This window comes from Camelus bactrianus, chromosome 27 (assembly GCF_048773025.1).
Source record: "Camelus bactrianus isolate YW-2024 breed Bactrian camel chromosome 27, ASM4877302v1, whole genome shotgun sequence".
Classification (NCBI taxonomy): domain Eukaryota; kingdom Metazoa; phylum Chordata; class Mammalia; order Artiodactyla; family Camelidae; genus Camelus; species Camelus bactrianus.
The window spans coordinates 37,098,840-37,111,470 of record NC_133565.1 but is presented as its reverse complement, the minus strand read 5'-3'; the positions used below and the strand labels follow the sequence as shown (position 1 = coordinate 37,111,470).

Below are 12,631 nucleotides of genomic sequence, written 5' to 3'. Positions count from 1 at the left end.
TCTTGGCCCAGGCCCCCCAGACGTTCAGGGGAACGTGGTGTAGCTCTGCCTTATCCTTTGTAGAGGTTGCTTTCCTTCTCAACCATTCTCTCACCGACGGATATTTAAATTGTTTCCTCCCCTTTCCTCTTGATACATTTTTAGGTGCCTTAAAAAAATTGTCCCATCTCACAAGACTTTTATCAATACTAACAAATAAAAACTCCTCTGTGCACAAGGAGCCGTGCAAGGAGTGGGCAGCAAGCGCGTGCCCTGGCGTCTCGGGCACCGAGCCTGCTCACGAGCACAGCTGTGGACCCCACACGCTTGGCTCTCTGCTCTGCTCTGCTCCTGGGACTTTCTGGGTCCACCTCAGCTTACATCCAAACAGTGTGTTTTCCTAATGCGCAGAAGTGCTTAGAACAGAAGAGGGAAGGTGACCGCAAAGGACACGCTCAACCCATCTGAAGGGAAATGAGAGCCTGACCCACTGACTATGACAAAGAAAGCGGCCAGCCTGCGCCATTTAGCTCAACGCCCCGCCCCTTCTCGCTTTCAGACGCCAGGCTCACAGGGCCACAGTCCGTTTGTCACCACACCTGGCACCCTCACCCCTGCCTCTGTGCGAGCATCCCAAGCCGCTGAACCGGCTCCAGTCCACCCACCCGTCAGTGCCCCTCCCTCCCTCCCTCCTGCGCGTGTGCTGGGTGGGCTCATCTCGTCCTGGGCTTTGCTTCTGTAGTGATTTCTTTTCTAACCAGCATGAGTCACAGTGCTGCATTTTATTTGTTCCAAGAGAAAACAGCAGAGGGCATTTCTGCCCTGCAGTGTGGGGAGCCCACTCTGGGGGCCCAAGCCAGGAAAAGAGCTTAGGGTGTTCCTGAACGAGGTTTCCACAGCAGCGATGGCCGAGGCTGTGCCAGGCCTGATAACGCACCGTCACCGAGGAGGAGGGACAACTTGGACAAGATCTGTCATTCTGCCCAAAGAACAGGTCCCAGGGCCCTTTCCTGGAAACCCCCCAGGGACACCGTATCCTTTCTTGCAAAAGAGGCTGTGCAGGGAACCAGCTTACCCAGCGTCTACCCATGGTAGACACTCCACACACCATCTCCTTTTTCTTCCTCTAAGAACTCCCAGGAATTTGCATCATCATGCCCATTTTACAGATGGAGAAACTGTGGTCCAGGCAGTGGATGTCATGTGTTCAGGTTCCCAGCTTGGAAAACGGCTGAACCAGGAGGGGAACCCAGGGTTGTGTGGTTCTGAAAGCCTAGACTTTTCCTGCAGTAAGGGGGCCACCCTCCGGCGCCTTCACTTATCTGCTGAGGCAGAAGATCTGTGCCCATCTCTTGACATTGCTATAACCTTGCAGAAAAGGGCTGCAGATGAGAGGCTGAAGAGGAGGGAATGGCAGGGCCTGTGGGCATCCCCCTGGCCCGGGCTTCCTAGCCAGTTTTTGTGGATTTACTCCTCAGGGCTTTCCTCCCAGTCAACTTCCACCATCAGTGGGCCTCTGGGTTTAGATATGGAGGAGCCAAGTGAAAATGCAACTTGTGACCTGAGAAGGTCAGTACATAAAGGCACGGCAGGAGAAGTCATGCCTCACTCAAATCAGAGTTTAGTTTAAGCAGATGTCACCTAGTGATCTGGAGACAAGGGACCCGGGATGGTGGGAGAACTGACCCTTTGGCAGTCTTCACACACGCACCAGGTGGAAATCGCACAGGAGGTGGAAACGATGTTGGACTGGGCGTCGGGAGACCTGGGTTTTCAGGGTGACCCTGCTGTAGTCTCTTTCTATCTCTGGGCCTCTGTTTCCTTGCTTGTAAAGTAAGGGATTGGGGCCAAATAATTTCTAAGACCCCTCCCAGGCAGGGGGAGCAGTCCTGGAGGCCAACCCCACCCATGTTCACTGCATGTCCACCTGCACCTCCTGGGCCTTCCCAACCCACCTCTGCCTGTGAGAATCACGGTCCCCTGAAGTCCCCAGCAAAGGTGACCCTCTTTTCAGGCTAAGGAGATAGTCCTGAGTGTGAAGACACCACGTCTTCAGTGAGGCCTCTGGGGAGAGATGGGGTGAATCTGTGTCAGGCAGGTCCCTTCCAACTTTGCCAGCTTAGAGACTGAGGGTACCCATCCTGTGTGACGCCAAGCCTGTGAGAGGAGGTGGAGGTGGTGTGCGGTGCTGGCAGGAGCTGCACTTTGCTTCCAAGCCCAGCAGGTTTCTGGGTCTCCCTCCCCACTGCCTCAAGGTCTGTCTGCAGGGCACCCACCACAGGGCACCCAACCACACAGGCCCTTCAGCATCTGACCACACAAACTCTGAGTTCAATTATTGCAAAGGAATCCAAAAGGACCCTTCAAAAAGATGGGAGGCCGTCTAGGACTCCTTGTGAGTTTGGATAAACCAAAGTCTGTCCTCCCATGGCACAGGGAGACACAGTTATGTTTAAGATGCTCCCTTTTCCCCAAGAGAAGCCTCTGTTTCCCATCAGGACACCCCGGAACTGGGGAAACCAAGGCTCTGGTAGCGACCCACAAGTCTAACGTCCTTCTCAGTCTGGAAGTCCTTTCTCCACTTTCCCTTGGCTTCCAGGACCTGCCTCTCACTACCCTGTCCCTCTGTGCACAAGCTGGGTGGTACCCTGAGGGCAGTGCCTCAGGCTAGGCGGCCTGGGCCAGGCTCCTTGCTCTCCCCGCAAGGGTGCAGTCGGGCTCACGAGACTAACAACACACGGCAGCTCCGTGCAGGAGCCAGGAGGCCAGCAAGGTACCGGGACCGGCAGCCTCCTTGGCTTTGGCCACCCTCCCCTCCAAAGCCCTCTCTCGCCATTTCCATCAGAGACTCCGGAGCAGGAGCCCAGAGGGGAGCGGAGAAGTCGGGAGGGGAGGAGGGATGGGGATGGGGCGGGGCTGAAGGGACAGAGGGGAAGAACAGTTGAGGAAGAAGGCGCAGGGTAATGGTTGCAGAAACCAGGAAGAGGAAACAGGCAAAGAGAAGAAAAAAGAAAACTTAAAAGTGGGAGGAGGCAGGGGAAGAGCAAAGAGAGACGGGAGCGCCTTCAGGTGGATGGCGATGATGAAGGAGCAGGCCCTCTTCCGTCCTCCCAACCCCTGCTCCCGCCGTCCCCAGCTGTCCCCGGGCTCCCTCCTCCCCATTTCCCCATACGTGGGGACCACGACACAATTCAGGTCATGTTGTTTCTGCCTGCTGTCACCAGCTTAAGAAACCAAGAACAGAATCTCCAGGCTGTGGTCTCCAGCAGCACCAGCACCACCCGGGAACTTGTTCAAAGAGCAGACTCCCCGGTCCCACCCCAGAGCAACGGGAATCAGAAACCCTGGAGGTGGGCCGGCGGTGCTAGCGGATTCTGATGCAGCCGAGTCCTGAGAGCCAGTGCGTGAGTGGAAACTGCCAATGCTGCAACGAGTCCTCGTCAGAACTCTGTGCTTCCTCCGTGCGCGGGGACATGCGCCGCGAGACTTACGTCTCAAGGGCTCCAGGCCTGTGAGTTTGCCCGGAGCTGCAAGCTCCCGAGCTGGGCCCCTCGGGCTGCTCCTGGGAAAGGTACGCACAGATGAGCCCTCAGGGTGCACCCCGCCTCCCCAGCTGGGGATGAGCAGCCCCCCTTCCTCCTCTGCCCTCTAGGACAGATCTGAGAGTCTCGGCCCTGACCTCCCCTCAAGCTGAAGCCCCCAGTCCCCGGCTGCCAGCTGTCCCGGGGCACTCAGATGACCCTTGGATACTTCCAACCAGTGGGGCCAAAACTTAGGTCACCTGTTAGCACAAAGTCTCTCTCCTGTTGCTGGATTTTACTTTTCTGCTTTCTCACTATCTTCCTAGTCAGCAAGACAAGTCCTCAGCCATCCTTCACCCAGTTCGTCTCTGACCTTGAGCCCTTTCATTCTTGCCCTGCTCACTCTACTCCAGCCACACTCCCTGCTCCTGGGACATCTCAGCACCTTCCCACCCCAGGGCCTCTGCACTGGCCAGTCCCACGGATGCCTCAGACTCTCCCTCTCCTTCGGGGCTCTGACCGCTGTCGCCCCAGCAGCACCAAGTCCTTTCCTGGTGGCCTGTGTAGGACAGCAGCACTCGCCCACACTCCCTGCTCCCTAGGCCCCCTTCCTGCCCAATGCTTCTCCATTGCACGCAAGGCCATCTGACAGATGAGGGGCAAACCAATCCTGGGGCTTGCCCCTCTAGAAGAAGAGGAGTCCCATCAGGACAGGGACTTTCAGTTTTGTTCACTGCTGAATTCCCAGGACCTAGCACAGGTTCTCAAGAACGGATGAATGAACTACGGACACTCATAAAACAGGCCCTTTCCTCCAAGCCCCACCCCTGAGGCCCTCCACTCACCTAGACGTCTATAGTTTCCCACCAGACTCTCCCCTCCAGGGTCTCCTCCCGCAAGCCCATCCTCCACATGGCAGCCAAAGTGATCACCCTAAAAACTAGAACTCTGGTGAGCCACTCTCCTGCTCTAAAACCTTCAGTGGCTCCCCACTGCCTCCCAGATACAATCCCCTGTCTTTGGTATTTAAGAACCTCTGTGGTAGCCCCCGCCCCCAGCCCCGCAGCCAGTCTCTGGAACAGTCCCCCACCTAGTCCTGCTGAATGAGAAATCCACTCTCCCTCTGCATGAACTCCTGCCGTCCTGTCTGCATGTCTTGGTATTTATCTTTGGGGACTGGGGCTCTGTGAGCATGTGTCCTCTCTTGCTGGCTGGGTTCGGCATTTTTATGTTAATCTCCTAGTGAGGGGTCCTGGGACATCACAGCCTCGGCTCTTGTGGGGCCAGCAGTGTAGCTGGTGGGGAGAGACCCGCCGTGGACGACTGTTCCCTGGCCAGCCTCGGGCCCGGGGCTGCCTCTGCGCTGTGCCGCCTTGGGCCTCAGGAGATCTGGGTCCCAGACCCGGCTCTGCCAGCTACTGGTCATGTTCTCTCTCTCTCTCTCTCTCTCTCTCTCTCTCTCTGAGTCTCGGCCGCCTCATCTGTAAGGTGGCGACAAGCCTGCTTCCCTTACAAGTTGCTCATGTGCCTGAGCCTGTAGCCCGGGGAACTCACCACGCCCTCCTGTTCTCCAAGCCCACTAAGGTCCCCAGGGGTCCCCTCTCGGAACCAGTAGGCGATCCGGCTCTGCTTCCCAACACCCGGGAGGGGAGGTGGCGAAATGCTCTGCCTCGCTGACAGCTGAGGCTTCTCTCTCCCGGGTGAAAGCTTCAGTGATAAGTGCGAGGTTTGTGGGGCCCAGCTCTGTTTGTTCTCAGCACCAGGAGGCTTCCTGCTCCAGCAGACCAAAGGCTCAGAGACGCCCTCTGTAAACCCTACACCAGGGCTTCTGGGACATCAAATGGTCTTAAAAACTAACCGACTTAACGATTTCAATGTACGTGTGTTAGAGTCACGTGGATGAAACTTCCCTGAAAACACACAAGGACTTAAAGAGCAGGGGCGGAGAATACTCGGCCCGAGGGAATTTGTTTTCTCTTTTTCTTTTTGTGCGTCTGTGAGTGTTGTTATTGTTGCTAAAACCAAGGCGGCGTGTGGAAAACTGTTCAAGACACCTGCAGCACTGGTGTACAGTCAGTTTGGCTTAGATTGAGCTCTGAGTTGGGAACGCAGCCAGCAGGAGGTGAAGGGTTAAGAAAATAAAGCAGCAGCCCCACTAGATCTGTCCCCTCACCCTCCCACATTTGCATCTAGGTCTGGTGCACTTAACATTCAAAGGCTGGGGGCAGGTGTGGGGGAGGGCAAGGCTCAGTGGTAGAGTGACTGCTTTGCATGCAGGAGGTCTGGTTCGACCCTCAGTACAGTACTCCCTTAAAATAAATAAATAAATAAACCTAAGGACCTACCCACCTCCAAAAACAAAACCCTAAAATAAAATAAAATAAAATAAAATAAAATAATAAAATAAACTCGTCCCTTAAAGATAAAAACTGAAAACAAAAAGGAGGCTCACAGCCTGATGAATGGGGGCCTGACCTCCCTGGGACACAGCTGGTGGGTCCTTCTCTGTGGCAGTGTTGGGACCTGGATTTTTGGGCAGGGCCTGGGGGGTGAGGTTGTTACCCGCTGGCATCTCCCTACCCTCGGTGGAGATGGTGGTCCTCAGGAGGCCCCAGTCTCCCTGCCAGAGTCTCCTTGGCGCTCTTTAGAACACAGATCCCCTGGCCCCGCTGCAGGCCCCGGAGATGCAGACCCAGGTGTGCCAGCTCCACCTTAAGCGCTGGAAGCCAGGTCCACACCCAGGAGGGAGAAGAGCCTGGGTCAGAGGGAGCCTCTGGACCAAGTCTCCAGAGGCCTGACCGCAGGTCTGGTGCTTGCTGGCTGCAAGCCGCTCAGTCCTCCATTTCCTGCTTTACTGATTACAAAACACATGCAAGTCCGGGGTATTATCTGAGCCTTCCTAGCACCCTGAGAAAGGTAAATTCATAGCCATTTTGTGTATGAGCAAACAGAGGTGCAAGGAGGCTGAATGAGCTTCTCCCAAGGTCTTCCTCCAGGTGCAGTCTTTGGATTTCAAACCCCTGCTCCTGCCCTTCCTCTGAGGTTCTTCCTGATGTGGACATCGATCAACACGCACCCCTGGAGTCCTCCCTGCGCACAACTGCCAGCCAGTGTCCCCCAGACTTCTCTTTTCCCACGACCAACATCCACAGGGTCCTTTGTCTGAACAGAACTCTTGGAATGCTGCCTGCAGGACAGGAAAGACAGGGGCTGGGGAGAAAGCAGAGAGGGAAGCAGCCAAGCAGGATGTGCAGCGGGGTCCACACAGGTGAGGACAGGGATTCCTGAAAGGCCCTGTGTGCGCCCATCTGTCCTGCATGAGGTGCAGCTCCCTGGGTCTCCAAGGCCTCTGTTTCCCTTGGCCCAGTCGGGGCAGAAAACACGCTGGGCCAGTGGCTGCAGTGCACGCCAGCCCTCCCCCAGCATGCCCCCAGCTGCTCTCAGATCGGCAAGAGCGGCCGCGAGTCAATCCTACTGCGCCCTTCGGCCCAACTAAACCCAAGACCCCATTCAAGCCCCCCCCCCCCCCGTCCTCGGAAGCCCTTCCGGAGCCCCCCAGCCACAGGCTGAGCTTCTGCCGTGAGCAAGAGGCTAGTGGGAGACGAGGCTAGTGTCCAATGGGGAGTGGAGCCTGGGCCCACGTGACTCCAAGACAAGGCAGGAAGAGGCCGTCGGGGAGAGGGCTTGGGAGGTGAGGCCGCCCTCACAGAAGAAGCAACCCACGAAGGTGAGCGTAACTAACCCAGGCTGTGTTTGTCACATTGTGTCTTGCATTGTTTTTAAATTATTTCAAGGATATTAGTGTTGCCTCCTCAACTGGTCTGTGAGCTATTTGAGAGTGGAACCATGTCTTACTCATACCAGTGCTTTGCAGAATCTAGTAAAATTTATTAACATAAGCTTAATAAACAAATATTGGTAGAAAAAATTCAGTCTTGGAAAAGTCAGTTCCATTTAATCTTTAACCCTTCCTACCAGGCAGAATATATGGATGCTGCGTGCTTTATTCCTGGGCTGGCTGAGAAAGGCCCAAACCATTAACTCAGTCTTTCAAAGCATGTTCTTTTGAGCACCTGTGAATTGTCAGGGAGCATACCCCTGACGTCAGGAAGAAAGACAGTGAAATGGCAATTACTATCCATTCTGATCGCTGTCGTGGAGCGGAAAGCCCCGAGTTCTGTGGGGACAACTAATCTGCTGATGGGAGGGGGTGGTCAGCGGTTTCCCAGAGAAGTGATGTTTAAGGTGGTAAAAGAACATGACTTTCAATCCCAGCTATAAACAACTGTGAAAGCTAAATAAAACACAGGAAACAACTATCTTCAGGCTCTGGACGGAATCAGCGCAGAGCTCAGTACGTGGGAAAAGGGGGGCACGGGAACTAAGCCCGCACGCACCCAGGCTCCTCTGTGAGGGCCCCTTCCCCGCAGCTCAGGGGCACAGTCCAGAGAGCGGCAGTCCTGCTGGGTGGGGGAGGCAGCGATCGATTGCAGCTGGGGTGGCAAAGACGACTGGGATTTGCTGGGAGCGGGCAGAATGGGGGGGCCACAGGAAGGAGCCCGTGAAACTCTGCTGAAACCTTCCTTCAGGGTCCTTGGCTGACCCCTAAGCTGTGCCTGCACAGTGTGAGCTTCTGGGAAACCTGTCAGAGAAGAGCCATGGGGGGCAGAGGTTTTAGAGGCTGCCCAGTGGTTGGGAGATTTGCGGGTTCCTGCCCCGTCAGAATAGAGAAATTCTAATGAATGCTTTGGGCTTTCAGTCGAGACCCCCCCAAAATTCCACACCCTAGGAGTAAAGACCATGCCCTAGGAGTAAGGGCACAGCTAGATGACACCTGCCCTAACCAAGGCCCAAACCAAGCTGTGTAAGATCCAGGTGGTTTCACCAGTATTTTAATTGCCTATCAGCACAAAATGTAGCATTATTTAACCTGAACACTCCTGCGGGCAGCACTGCTAGGCCAGGCAGAGAGAACAGGAGTGCCCAGGAGGCAGGGCCCGGCAGGGCCGTCCCTCCCTGCCTCTCCCCCCAGCCCCTGGTCCACCTGACTCCTGGGCAGATGCCGCGGGTACTGCCTGGGCACCAGCAAGGAGACCGTGTGTGCACTTGGTGGGAGGACTGTTACTGCTCTATTTCCAGCAGACACGGCTCTGGGAGAAAGCAAGTGCTGGCTTTCACCTGTCTGGGACGGGCAGTGATCTGGGCCGCTGTCTCTGAAGCATCGGTCTCCCAGCCCTGGCTTCCCAGTGATGACAAGATACGGGGTGCCCATGCCCCACGAAACCAGATGCCACCACTTTGAGGAACCAGCCCGCTGTAGCCCGAGCCTGGCGGCAGGTGCCCCACTCAGCACTCTGCTGAAACAGGACAAGCACACCCAGCAGCTGGCACACGGGAGGAGCTGGATGCGAACCACCATCCCACGTGGTTTACACAACCGCGGGCACACATCTCCCTGTAACCACGCACAGCACCCTCACCCGCGCTGGGGCTCCAGGCCTCAGGAGCCTAACCCATTCTCACCCTCCATCAGCCAAACCAGCCTTTCGTACAGTGCCCGGGGTGAGTAGGTAGCAAGGGTGAAGGAAGCCGTTTCCTCATCCGGCCAAAATCAGGCTGACTCTTTCTGCCTTGATTCCAGGGCAGCAAACACACCCTGTGGGGCCCCGGCCAGCACAGAACACAGCCTCCTGGGGACCAGACCTCCTGTGGACTCCTGTGAACACAGGCACACCAAGCCCCAATGGTTTCTCCTCTCTGAGAAGCAATGAGAGCGGTACTGTTTACTATCATAAAATAATACACTACAGGATTGTACACCTAAAAATAGTTACGACGGTAAATTTTCTGTTACGTGTATTTCACTACAACTAAAAATTAAAACTTTTAAAAAAGTAGCATTATTTAAAGGAAAGTGATAGTCTACAGCCTGTGCCGTGTACTATTCACAATGTTCAGCATAGAATGAATGAATGAAATAAAACAGACAAAGAGTCAGAAAGAAAGTCATTGACAACCATAAGGTAAAACAATCATTAGAAGCAGACCCAGAGATGATCGAGATACTGGAGTCAGCCGAGAAGGACTTCAAAACAACTATGGTTAATATGCTTTTTTTTTTTTTTTGGCGGGGGGGAGTTAATTAGGTTTATTTATTTATTTTTTTTTTAACAGAGGAACAGGGGACTGAACCCAGGACCCTGTGCACGCTATGCATGTGCTCCACCACTGAGCATATCCTCCCCCTTTGATTAATATGCTTTTTAAAATGGAGTAAAAGATGGGTAAATGGGAGAAATATAGATTATTCTAGTAGAATTATAGTCTGTAAAAAAAGAATGAAATGGAAATTCATGAGTTGTAAAATAAATAAAGATCACATTGGATGCATTTATCTGGGTAATACACCTCAGGCACATAGAGACAAAGTTCCTGAGAACACACTAATGAATAAAATCCTATACATATATATATCCTATACATACATATATGAATACATGACGACCAAGTGAAGTCTCTCTCAGGCATACATACTGCTTTAATATTCAAAAAAATCAATGAGTATAATTAACAATATTAACATAATAAAGGAGATCATATAACATCTCAATCTTTGCAGAAAAAGCATCTGGTAAAATTCAATACCAATTTACATACACATACACACACACCTCTCAGAGGGCTAGGAATAGGAAAAAAACTTCCTTAATCTGAAGGTATCTACAGTAAACAAATGAATAAACTACAGTTAACATCTTAGTTAATTGTCAAAGATTGAAATTTTTCCCTCCAATAAGAGAAATAAGAAAAGCACATTCAGTATAACAACTTTTATTTAACTTTGTACTGAAGGTCCTGGCTATTGCAATTAGGTGAAAAAAATGAAACACCAGCTATGAAGACTGGAAAACAAGAAATAAAACTATAATTATTTCAGATGATCTGCTTGTATACAAAATTCAAAAGAATCTACAAGCAAACTATTTGAAATAATAGATGAATTTAGTAAAGTTCCTGGATATAATATAAATACACAAAAATAATTCGTATTTTTTATACTAGGAAAAAGTGGAAAATGAAATAAGAACATTCTATTTTAATCAGCATAAAATATCAAGCACCTAGAAATTAATGTAATAGAATATATGCAAGAATTTTATACTGAAAATTTCAAAGCACTATTGCTTCGAAAATTTTTGAAATTTAAAAAAATTAAATAAATGGAGGAATATATATGTTCATGGTTTGGAGGACTCAATTTTTCAAAATTGAAGTTTAGTCAATAGACTCAATATTACTAAGATTTCATTTCTTCCAGTTCAACTTGCTCTATAGATTCAATGTAATCCCAATCAAAATCTCAGCAAGTTTGATTAAGGGAAATTGACAAGCTGGTTCTAAAATTCATAAGGAAATACAGAAGATCCAGGATAGCCAAACAATCTTGTCAAAGAAGAACAGATATGGAGAACTCATACTAAATTCAAGACTTACTTTGAAGCTACAGTAACCAAGGCAGCTTTCTCTTCTATGGACTAGAACAGAGGCTAGAAATAGACCCATACATACAGGGTCACCTGATTTTCACCAAAGACAACACTACAATTCAGTGAGGTAATAGTCTTTTTACAAATGGTCCCAGATCAACTGGCCACCCACATTAAAAAAAAAAAAAAAAAAAAAAAAAAAAAAAAAAAAACCTTTGAACTTTATCTCACATCTCACACAAAAATTAATTTGAGATGAATTACTGACTTAAGTGAAAAAGCAAGAGCATCAAACTGCTGGAGGAGAACATCTTCACGATCTTGGGAGAGCCAACAATTTCTTAAATGGGACACAAGACACACTAACCATAAAGAAGACAGATACATCAGAGTTTATTAAAGCTAAGAATTTCTGTTCATGAAAAGATACCACTAAGAGAATGAAGAGGCAAGCTACAGACTGGAAGAAGTTCTTCGCAATGATTTTTCTCTGACAAAGGATTTGTATATAGAATATACTTTTAAAGTCCTATAGATCGATAAGAAAAAGATACACAACATAATTTTTTAAATGGGCAAAAGACTCCATCAAACCCTTCACAAAACAGGACACCAAAATGGCCGATAAATTCACAGAAAGCTGCTCGACATCATTAGTCATTAGCAAAATGCAAATTAAACCTCCAGTGAGATACTACCACATACCACCAGCACGGCTAAAATTAGTAAGACTGGTAACACCAAGTGCTAGTGAGGGTGGGAAGCAGCTGGAGCGCTCTTATGTTGCTAGAGAGAGTTTAAATTGGTAAACTGTTTTGGAAAAAATGTTGGCAGATCCTACGAAAGCTAAACGTACACCTACCCTTTATCTCAGCGATTCTATTCCTGAGTCCATACCTATAAAAATGAGTGCATATGTTCATCAGAAGACACGTGTAAGAATGTTGACAGCATCTCTATTTGAAATAGCCAGAAATGGAAACAATCCAAAGACCCATCAATGGTAGAATGAATACACCAGTTGTGGTGCATTGCTGCAGTGGAATGTTACACACCAGTGAAAAAGCATCAGGTACGAAACAGTTAACAATATGTTAAACCTCAAAGACATAAATGCTGAGTAAAACAGGTCAGGTACAAAGGAGGACTTACTGTGTGATATCACCTATATGAAGTTCAAAAACAACAAAATGAATCTGTGGTGATAGGAGTCTGGAAGGGCACAGAGGAACTTTCGGGGGGAGCTGGCCACGTCCTATACCACTTTCTGGGAAGTGATCCTGTGGGCATATACATGCATAAAAGTTCACTGAGCCGAACCCGTATGATGTCTCCACTTCACTGTATCTAAGTTCTACCCTGATGGAAAGATAATAAGGAAGGTATTTCTTTACAAAAAAATCCATGAGAGAATTAGCCAGACTGGAGTGATAGGGCGCATGGGGAAGGCAGGAGAGGTCAGCATGGGCGGAGGGAACCGTGGGTGCAGAGAAGGTCTGGAGAACTGGAAAACAGAAATTCTGCAACCTGGTAGCGTGTGGAGGGCAGGAAAGGAGGCAGGGAAGCAGAGGAGAAGGCGGAAGCCACAGTGGGAAGCGGAAAGGTAGGACCCGTGGCCAGTGACCACGTGGCCCCTTGACTTGG

At 50.6% G+C, this 12,631-nt stretch overlaps 1 protein-coding gene and 2 long non-coding RNA genes across 3 annotated transcripts in view; 1 reads left to right on the top strand and 2 right to left on the bottom strand.

Moving 5' to 3' along the window:
- Positions 1-12,631, bottom strand: part of ITGA11 (integrin subunit alpha 11) — a 117,177-nt gene that overhangs the window by 74,474 nt on the left and 30,072 nt on the right. The gene's annotated exons all lie outside the window — the stretch shown is intronic.
- On the bottom strand, positions 747-6,504 carry LOC141575274 (uncharacterized). The gene is made up of 2 exons (XR_012502741.1): positions 5,055-6,504; positions 747-3,541 (listed from the first exon to the last, which is right to left on the bottom strand). It is a non-coding gene; the product is annotated as an uncharacterized LOC141575274 (long non-coding RNA).
- LOC141575275 (uncharacterized) lies at positions 3,429-11,210 on the top strand. The gene is made up of 2 exons (XR_012502742.1): positions 3,429-3,550; positions 6,497-11,210. It is a non-coding gene; the product is annotated as an uncharacterized LOC141575275 (long non-coding RNA).